This window comes from Mirounga leonina, unplaced genomic scaffold (genome assembly GCF_011800145.1).
Source record: "Mirounga leonina isolate KUSES-001 unplaced genomic scaffold, KU_Mleo_1.0 Mir_173, whole genome shotgun sequence".
NCBI classification, from domain to species: domain Eukaryota; kingdom Metazoa; phylum Chordata; class Mammalia; order Carnivora; family Phocidae; genus Mirounga; species Mirounga leonina.
In genome coordinates this window covers 28,994,146-29,005,335 of record NW_023270447.1, presented here as the reverse complement: position 1 = coordinate 29,005,335, position 11,190 = coordinate 28,994,146, and positions in this window count along the sequence as shown.

Sequence of the window (11,190 nt, the reverse complement as noted above, 5' to 3'; positions counted from 1 at the left end):
ATGGTCAGGGTTGGTCTTTCCAGAAGCACAAGTAACCCTTTCTGTGGGGATTTCATTGCTTTTTGATGTTTGGATTTTCCCAGAGATCTGTGAATCCCATGCTTGATCTTGGCCTAGAGAAGGGCAAGTTCTCTCCCAGCTCCTCCTTGCTTACTCTCACTGCTGCAGAAGAATGTGGTCCCTTCCTTGATCCTAGCTGCCTGGCTACTACCATGGTCTCAAAGCATCCCTGTGGTTATATGACTCTAGAAAGAGAGATGGGAAGAAGTCTAGAGACCAGCATCTTAACTGGTTACATTCACAGGTGTTCAAACTCTCTGAGACTATCAGGTTTGAATCAAATGTTAACAATTCGCAGATATTTTCATGTAAACAACCAATAGTGACCACTATACTATTCAGGTCATAATTACCACCTTTAAAGGGAGAGAATTTCCCAAGACTCTTGGACAAAATGCAGTTTCACACTTTTCTTTCCGTCAACTGTAAAAACTTTGTGGGAAGGCACTACCTACTTTTTGTCATTTTCTTGTTTGTTTCCTTGAGTCTTTGGCTTTGATGAGTAGGGGGTGAAAATTATACAAGGCAAAGAGCTGAACATAGAGATTCCAGTAAGGAAGAGTGGAGAGGCAAAGGGAATAAAAATGCAACAATTTCTTTAAAAATGACTTCAAGAGAGGAGGATATCTTATCTCTGTGTCATATAATATTTCACGTGGCTCTTGCCTGTTGCTAACCATGGCTAGCAGCACAATTTCCAACAGGTAAACTATAATTTAGCCAATGTTGTGGGAGTTGTCCATGTCAACTGAGGGTCATATATGGCTTCACCTGTCAAGAACTGCAAAGTAAATGTACATTGTTACTTTACTGAAGTGCATATAATTTAAGTTTCTTGTTCTGTTCTTTACTGTGGCATTATCAAAACTTAAGCCCACACTGAGTCATTTTCAATGCTTAAGAATATGCTTTCAAGCTGTAACTACATCAATACCTATGGTTGTATGTTCTGTCGAGAATAAAAATGCTTTTTTCTTTCCCTCCAGAGCTGTCAAACTCCTGATGCTGAAGAGTGTATCTTGGAAAATGTAGGTTCTGCTACCAGTAGGAAGTGGAAAAAGTCCTTTATTTCACAATCAGTGTCATTTGAATGATGCCAGTGTTTCTTATAATTGTGCACAAAATGTACTTCATTAACTTTTATCTTTGTGTATTTTAGAAGGTAAAATGAAGCACTCATCTGATATGTGATATGGCAAGTTAGATATCATATTCTGTTAAAAAAAAAGTCATATTTGTTCAGCAAAGCCGTAGACATCAGTGGTGCTCTTTTTTTTTTCTTTCTTTTTTTTTTTTTTTTTAGATTGAATAGCACTAACTTCTCCCTAGTTTCTCCAGAAATTTGACATTTTATATGAAGCCTTACACAGGTTGGAGCCATAGTTTTATTGTCCATTGTTACGTGTTTATGATTGACAACTAAGTAAGTAACACTCGTTTGGTTTTAGCCACTCTGCTTAATTCCACTGTAGCTCTGTACATTTGCTTCCATTTTATATCCTCTGCCTTTTGGACCAGAACTACTGTTCCTCAATCTTACTTTGTAAGCAATATTTAAAAACAAACTTCTTTGATAAATCTTCTGCATTTCTCAGTCATCAGATGTTGGGATCAGATGGGTAGCCACACATTCAGTTTCTCACACTATACAGGTAATGTGTTTATTATAGTTCACTTTATATTCTGTTGTCAAATGTCAGTGCATACTTGTTAGGAGATTGGCTGCCTTTTCTACATTTAGTGAATTGCAACAATGCTTCTGCTAGGAAAGTATATGATAGTGCATTTATTTTATTAAACAACAAAAAATACCATGTCGTTATTTTAAATTGCCTGGTAACTGAAAAATATTAGCTTAATTGAATAATAATAATTTGATATCATAATTTTTTTTCTCTTTATTAAATGTGAGTTCTAGAATTTGGTCAACAGACCTTTATTAAGCCTTATGTCTATTTTCTACAGCACTTCTAATGGTATTAGTCTAGTCTTGGTTCAAAAAATGCATGCTATTTTATTTAATACAGAAACAAATACAGCTAATCCCCATTATTCACAGATTCCATATTTGTGAGTATGCCTGCCAACTAAATTTTATTTGTTACCCCAAAATCAATACTTGATGGCTTTCAGATCATTTGCACACATGTGTAGAGTGGCCACATTTTGAGTCATTTGACCACACATATTCCCCGCTGAGGCTGAACAAGCAAAGCTCTGCCTTCTTGTTTCAGATTTTATACTGTAAATAAGTTTTTATTTTGCAGGATATTTAGTGCCATCTATTATTATTGTTGTTGTTGTTATTAGTGATTTTCTGTTTAAAATGGCTCCTAAACATAGTGTCAACATGCTGTCTAGTGTTCCTAAATACAAGAAAGCTATAATGTGCCTTGTGGGGTAAAATGCGTGTGGTGGGTAAGCTTTATTCAGGCATGACTTAAAGTGAGCTCTTAAAGTGAGTTCAGTGTTAATGAATTAACAATATGGTACATCCAGGAAAAAGAAGAGAAAATTCACCAATCTGTACATGAGACCACTCCAGAAGGTGCTAAAGTAACGTCTATAGTGTGTGATGAAGCTATGGAAAAGATGGAAAAATGGCTCAATTTGTGGTTGCAACTGATTAAAAAAGTGCAGTGCATGACACTGTCATTAGGCTGAAAGCCAAAGAAATTTATGCTCCTGTTTACCAGGATCAGGAGAATGGTAAACCCTTTTCTAATTGTGCTGGCTGGCTCAGATGTTTCAAAAGATAATATGGCCTGAAAAATGCTAAGCTTGCAGGTGAGACCAGATCTGCAGATCAGGAGGCTGTGGAAGAACTTAGAATATACTTGCTATCTGTGGCATATAGGAAAAGGATTATGTAGAAGAGGTGATTTTCAATGCTGACAAGACTGGCTTGTTTTACAAGGAATTTGGCAAATGACCCATATAAAATAAATCATATTTGGTTGAGGAAATGTGATCAGAGGCTTGTCGTCCTGCTGTTTCTTCTGCCTGGAATGCATTTGCTATCATTCCCTCTTGGCTTGGTTAATACTTTCTAACCCTTTACAACTTCCCTGACTCCTGCCTCTTCCCCAATTTTTTTTTGTGTGTGTGCCTCTGTCCCATTTCAGGTGGAATTGTTTATCTGCTCTTCTTTGTTCTTATAATAAGCCATCTTTCTCATAGATTGCAGCACATTGTATGAAACATATCACTATATATATCCACCAGACTGTGAACTCATTTATGGCACAGAAAGTGTATCTTAATTATAATCGTATGCCAGTGTCTCATGCAACACTTGGAACACTTTAGTTTACTAATAATTGTTGAAAAAATGAGTAAATAAATCAGTACTGCTATTAGAGCAGATAACATCATATGTGTAAAATTTAGACAACACAAAATTATAGTAAGTCCAATAATATTTAATAAATCTGATAATAAGACACCTACATGCTCATAGAATTTATATATCCGGGTAACTTTATAAATTAATGTTCTCAACTGAATGTTGAATACTTACGGTTTTGCTCCTGCAGAACTGATAAAAGAAACCACAGGAATAACTTCCAGAACATTCTGTAAAATTAACAGGGAGCTGGCTTCTTGATAAACTTGAAGAAGTTTCTAACTGGCTTATGCATAATGCCTAGGAAACACACTACTCAAAGACAACTTAAAAAAAAAAAAAATAAGGACCTGAAGCAGGTACTATTATCATAATTACACAACATTCTGTCCTGATTTTCTGATTCATGAGAAATTAAAAAAAATGCAGACAATGAACTTCTCCCTTGAATGATGAAGCAAGGAGATCCAAACCAGAAGTTATATCAATCCTTTCTTGTAGCAATGGCACTTTGCAAAGAGGTCCATACACATCAGTCCTATATACTGTATTAAGATTTAAAAATTTGGAAAAAAAAATTAAAAAAAAAAAAGAAAAGGGCGCCTGGGTGGCTCAGTCATTATGCGTCTGCCTTTGGCTCAGGTCATGATCCCAGGGTCCTGGGATCGAGGCCAACATCGGGCTCCCTGCTCAGCGGGAAGCCTGCTTCTCCTCCTCCCACTCTGCCTGCTTGTGTTCCCTCTCTCACTGTCTCTCTCTCTCTGTCAAATAAATAAATAAAATCTTAAAAAAAAATTAAAAAAAAAGATTAAAAAATTTGGAACCTTAAGAAAATTTGGAAAAAATTTGGAACCTTTATTTAAAATTTCAATATATTTGCAGTTTCATATCTTACCATTAAATGTTGCAGTTTTCCAAGACTTAGTCGTAGCTTTCTTCTTCTCTCTATTATCATGTGTTTTTATCCATGTCCATTTCTTCAATTACCATTTATAAGAGTATTATTCTCTAATTTATGTGTAATCTATATCTCTCATCTATGACCTAGGCCTCTATATTCAACCATTAATGTAGCTCCTGTGGATTTATTGAAAGCATCTCAAACTCAGTATTTCTAAATGTACAATCATGCTTTTCCTTTCCAAACTGGTTTTCTGGGTGACACCATTCAGTGAACAGCCCACTATGCATTTAGACATGCAGCTCTGGTCTGGGAGTCTGTTTTGCCACTTTCCATGTCTCCAATATCCAATATAGTGCCATGCCCTCCATATTTGGCTTCTTGATTGGATTTTCAACCCACCTCTCTCAACTTCCAGTGTACTACCCTAAGGCAAACTACTATGAACTCACACCTGGAATACTATAATAGCCAACATCCCTTTGGCCCCACCAACAAATGTCTACATTTGCATTAGGCTTCTTCAGATAAATAGAATCACTAGGATGGATATGTGTATATATGTACATATACATAAATATAGATATAAATACAGATATAGATATAGGTATAAATAGTACCTGCTTCACGTCCTTATTTTTTTTTAAAGTTGTCTTTTTATATGTAAAGGGAAGGAAGGAAAAAAAGGAAGGAAGGAAAGAAGGGAGGAAGGAGGGAAGAAAGGGGGGAAGAAAAAGGAGAAGGAAGGGGGGAAGGAGAGAAGGAAGAAGAAAGGAAAGGAGGAAGGAAGGAGGGAATGGATTCATGAAATTACAGAAGCTGGCAAGTCCAAAATCTGCCTGGTTTGCTGCAGACCCAAAAAGGAGCTGAAGCTGCAGTTCAAATCTGAAGATTGCTGTCAGAATTTCTTCCTGTGTGGGGGAGGCCAGTCTTTTGTTCTATCTAGGCCTTCACCTGATTAGATGAGGCCCTCTCACCTTATGGAGGACAATCTGCTTTACTCAAAGTCCACTGATTTAAATGTTAATCTCATCCAAAAACACCCTCTCAGAAACATCCAGAATAATATTTGACCCCATATCTAGGCACTGTGGCCCCACCAAGTTGACATACAAAGTTAACCATCACAATATTACAGCTAGAGTTATACTTTTGTATTAGATATTCAGTCATGGCAGACTTAGTGGGGCTTCTAATGGCCTGGCAGCTGCTTGCTTCAGCTTCGTCAGACAGCACCCCTCTGTCTCTAATGACATCTGAGCTGAACCTTCTCTGATCTGCCAGAATATGGCAAATCTCCCCAGTATAGGTCTGTATAGCACTATTTATATTTCATTCGGAACACTGACCACACTTGAAAATTTAGATTATTTTGGTAGTGATTTGATGTTATATTTTAAGCTCTATGAGAGCAGAACCAATATCTAGTTTTGCTTCAATCTGTATTTTGCTCATCATAGTATTTCAAGCACAAAGCAAATCAAAAGTAATAATATTGTTGAATGAATGGATGAGAATCAGAATGCCCAAATGTCCAAGTGCATTTCTTCAGTGAACTTCAACGTGCTAGCCATAAGAAAGGACACACAGCATGAAAAGTACATGAAAACTAAGGAATAATTTCAATAACACTCAGCCTGTTGTACTTCCATTCATTACTTAATTTCTTTTGCATATTCTCTTTGGTATCAACCCTCAAGATATTGAATATCCTGTTTCTTTTCTCTGAATATTTTCCACACTTAACTTTTTTTTTTTTGAGATGTATCCCCATGCAGGATCTTTGTAAGTGTATTATTATCAACTATTTTCTAGATAAGGAAAATCAATTTAGTCCAGTACATATAACTTGATCAGGAACCCATCTCTATTCAAACCTGAGAAATTACTCTCACCCAGGATTTCCCAGCATCCCAGCTCTCCCTTATCTGGAGATTGCCAAGAAATGTGGTTTTAATGCTTGCAGCATACTGCGTATTCAGAGAGTACACAAAGCCACAGGCTAGAGAACTCTAGTAAGAAACTTTCTTAGTAAATGCAAGAAAGAAAACTCTTCTGTAGACATTAAGACTAAGGGGATATGAGCAGCAGGAAGCTTTAGCACTGAATTTTAGAATTTGAGCCAAGGAAACAACATGAAGAGGAAGTTAAATAATGTGAGGCTTTAAAGAGAAAAGGCAACTACTGTGGTCTAGAAATCAAAATATTGTAAAGAAACAAAAGCCATAGTAAAGTGGGTAATATAGATAGTAAAGTTAATGAAAAGCAGAGTATTGAAGGAGACTAACAAGGAAAAGCTAAGTACCTGTTACTTTGTAGTAGAAAACACGAGGAATCATGAGAGAAAATGAGACAATCATAAAGTGAAGGCTAAAGAAAGAGGAACTAAGGAATAAGTATTGATACTTTTCATAAAGGAAAGAAATATCACTATCTTGGATTAGAAAAAAGGTAAGGAGTAAGCTTTTTCAGTATAAAATCACCAATGAGAAGCTGCTGGTAATGATACCCTTATTAGAAGATTCTCTCCCTCGGGCACCTGGGTGGCTCAGTTGGTTAAGTGACTGCCTTCGGCTCAGGTCATGATCCTGGAGTCCCTGGATCGAGTCCCGCATCGGGGGGGGTCCCTGCTCAGCAGGGAGTCTGCTTCTCCTCTGACCCTCCTCCCTCTCATGCTCTCTGTCTCTCATTCTCTCTCTCAAATAAATAAATAAAATCTTAAAAAAAAAAGAAGATTCTCTCTCTCTCTCTAGATTTATTTATTTACTTTTAGAAATAGAGAGTATGTGGGATGGGGAGGGGAAGAGGAAGAGGGAGAGAGAATATCTAGCAGACTCCCCACTAAGCAGGAAGCCTGAGCCTGATACTGAGCCACCCAGGCGCCCCTAGAAGATTCTCTTTTAATGTTATAAATTCTGATTAAGATTCTCTCCTCGAGCAACCTCTACTCTGGCTCTTCTGAACTCTCTTCTCAACTAGGCCTTGATTTTTGGTCTTTCATGTTCATCTCTACATTGTCCAATGTTAGCAAGAATCCTCCTAAGTCAATTTAGCCTGAATCTCCCATCTTTGATATCTGATTAACCTGGAGCTCTGATGATCAAGTCTCTTACCACCCCCAGCATTCCCCAGTGATATCTGGTCACCCCAACCTGCCTTCAGCAAGAATCTGTTACATCAGTTTAGCCAGAATCCCCTTTATCCCCAGTGTTTCCTTTTAGTAATTTTCTATCCATCCTAATCCTGCTACTCGATTATGAATTCCTACTTTTCCATGTTGTACTCATAGTTGAACCCAATCTCTATTCCCTATTATAAAACCTGTTGCACTCTATGAGCCCTGCTGTACACCCATCACAATAGCTCCCTTAAATAAAATCTGCCTTACTTCTTACATTATTACATAGAGATAGTAAGAGATAAGTATATCCAACATGCAAACATAGTGCTAGGATTACCAAAACTAAAAGAGAACAGCCTCTAGCTCATAAATCTATTATGTTCCAAGAATTACTTTGTGATATATTTCTTGGAATGAAGAATATATGTTTAAAGCAAATAATATCTGTTAAATAGTAATTACATTCCTAGATGAAACTCCCCAAATATATTTGTCCTAAAATACAAATAAAATATTAATTTTTGACATGGCACCATTAGACTGTTATTATTTATTACTACTATTTTTATTTTATCATCTGAATAGTGGTGTTTGAGGACACAAGATTAAATTTGAAGAGAGTAAGGAAATAGATGAAAATATCTTGATAAATCTTAGGGGAATTTGAGTTTGAAGAATTTTCAAATACTTTAGGTGTTGGAAACACCAAAGTTTAATTTATCTAACATTAGAAGTTACCAATAAAAATATTTATTAAGCAACAACCATGTGCCCACATTTATCTTAGATGTGAGCAATCCCAAGATGAGAGCATTCCGTCCTTGCCCTTAAAGAACCCAAATTTATTTGTAACTTCTGTTTTCTCCATAGAGATGTATTATGCATTCTACTCCTTGGCTTATGACTTAAGCTGTTATGTTTCATGGCACCCTATTGTGAGAAGAGAAGACAAAGAAGAAAGAGGGAACAGACAGAAAAGTGTGTGTGTGTGTGTGTGTGTGTGTGTGTGTGTGTGAAGTAAGTGAGTTTTGGGCTAGTCAGGGAAAGAAGAAAAGGGACTGTAACAGTTTCCCATGGCTGCCATAACAAATTACCACAGACTTGGTGACTTAAAACAATGGAAACTTATTTTCTCCTGTTTATGGAGACCTCAAGTCTAAAACGAAGGTGTCAACAGGCCACACTCCCTTCAAAAGATCTAGGGGAAATTTCTTCCTTTGCTCTTCCAGCTTCTGGTGTTTCCAGGTATTCCTTTGTTCTCGAAAACACCATTCCAATCTCTGTCATTGCCTTTGCATGGCGTTCTCTGGGTCTCTTATAAGGACAATTGTCACTGGACTTAGGACTGATTCATTTAATCCAGGAGGATCTCATCTCAAGATCCTTAATGTAATTGTATCTTTAAAGACCCTTTTTCCAACTAAGGAGACGTTCACAGGTTAGGTGGTTAGGATATGGACATATCTTTTAGAGGGCCCACTGCAACTCACTAGAGGAGTGAAAACTGGAGTCCTTTTTCTATGAGGAGACTATTGTAACAGAGGGATAAACTGAGTTTAGAAAGAAAAACACCAAGGGAAAAAGCAAAACAATGAAAGAGTTTCTGGAAAATAAAGTGACTCGGAGAGAAGGAGGAGGCAGATTATCTGTCGTGTCACAACTGGACAAGCACACTGGTTGAGTTTCACAGGAACTAAAAAGGATGCATAGTGCTTTGGGAGATGGATATAAAATTATAAACATGTGCCTAGTTGACTCTTCCTCTATACTGGACTATATATTTAAAAATCAGTGGTTTGTTCATCATGGAGTATCTTTGAAGTAAAACAAAGGTTTTTCAAATTAGCTGATTATCAGTCAGATTCATCTAGGAAGCTTACAAATAAGAATCCTTAGATACTACCCCCAACTCTGTTGAATCAGTTGATTTAGAAGTTACTATCCTGCTATACAGGCAGGAGAATCAGAGAAATATAATAACAGGTCGACAAAGTGTCCTTTGAAAGGGGTTAGCCCTGCTTTTTATCTAAGAGTAAATAAAAATATAGCTCCATTTTCGCAGCAGGGTTTGAAATTTCTAAGTCTTGCATTTCATAGCAGTAAGCAAGTGCCAGGTAGTTTTATATATCGAAGCACTAACTATATCAAGTGCGTTGAACAAAGAAAGCTATGGCATTTCTCAATTGGAAGAACCCAGATATTCTCAGGAAAAGTGACCATTTTCTTTTTTTGTGGAGAGACCTTATGTTTTAAGGAAACTTGGAACCTGTATTAAGTTTTGGAGGCATATTAAAGTTCTCTTAGAAAGAAAAACATAAGCTAAAGAAATGCATATCTTCGCTCTGTGTCCTTTTTTTTCCCCTCTTACATTGGCATTAGCAGCCTTATCCATACCAGAAGCATTTGCAACTACACAGCAGGGACCATCCTCAGTTTATATTACACTTGACTCAGCACTCTACAAAACCCATGTGTTTTCAAATGTTTTTCCATATAATGGCCATCAGCTTTCAAATGTATGCAATCTGCAGGCAAATAACACGTGGTTGATTTTAATTGAAACAGATTAAATATTAGTTCCAAAAATAAACATGTGAACATATAACCGTATTAGCATTTGCCTCCATTTGTATGGTGAGATATGAAACACTTGCCTCTTTAAAATTTGACACAGCACCCAGGGCTACAGTGTAAAACTTCAAGGTAGTGCTAACCCTGTACAGAGGCTAGACCTCAGCAGGAGAACCATCCTCAAACGGAAGGTTTTTTTTTTTTTTTTTTTTAAGATTTTATTTATTTATTTGACAGAGAGAGACACAGTGAGAGAGGGAACACAAGCAGAGGGAGTGGGAGAGGGAGAAGCAGGCTTCCCGCCGAGCAGGGAGCCCCATGCGGGCTCGATCCCAGGACCCTGGGATCATGACCTGAGCCGAAGGCAGACGCTTAACAACTGAGCCACCCAGGCGCCCCCTAAACGGAAGGTTTTAAAAGGACACAGATGAATACATTGCTGAAGGTAGGTTGGGGTGGAATCTTCATGGAATACTCCCATGGCCTGTTAAAAAAAAAACAAAACTGGATTCTGTTTCTTTAATTAATATCTGCTATGTTGCATCTGTGATGTATGAATTCCCAAAAGGCTTCCTCTCTGAATTCTGAATCATATTTCTTCTTCTTGCTTCAAATTCTCCATGGTAGATTGAGGTGGATACATCTCTGAAACACCCTTGCCACTTGTCCGTCTCATAGATGTTTGCATGATTAGTAGCTGACCTAGAATTGGGAGAAGAAATTTAAGAAAGAATTTGGCAGCTGACCCAACCATATCTATAATGGGAAGAATCTGAGAGTCAGAGACAGGAAAAGGATGGTAGATATACTGTCTCATGGGCACTGTGGAATGAGATTCCCTCTACTGAAATGCATATGAACGACACTGAAACTGAACATCTCTGGACCCTAATCCTCATAGGATTGACAGCTATAGAGTATCACGTAAGAAGGGAGGTAAGCCAACCTGTTGAGTTAACCATTGCTTTAGCAGAATATTAAGAAGCATTGCATTGCATATGTATGGTTGTGCATGCATACATACATGCATATCTGGAATTATTTTAAAAGAAGGTAATGAAAGTGTAAATGGGAAAATAAATTACATGAAGAAAAGTAGTATAAAGATATAAAAGAGAGTGTAAGCAGGAAGAAAGAAAGAAAGAGAAAGAAAGAAAGAAAGAAAGAAAGAAAGAAAGAAAGAAAGAAAGA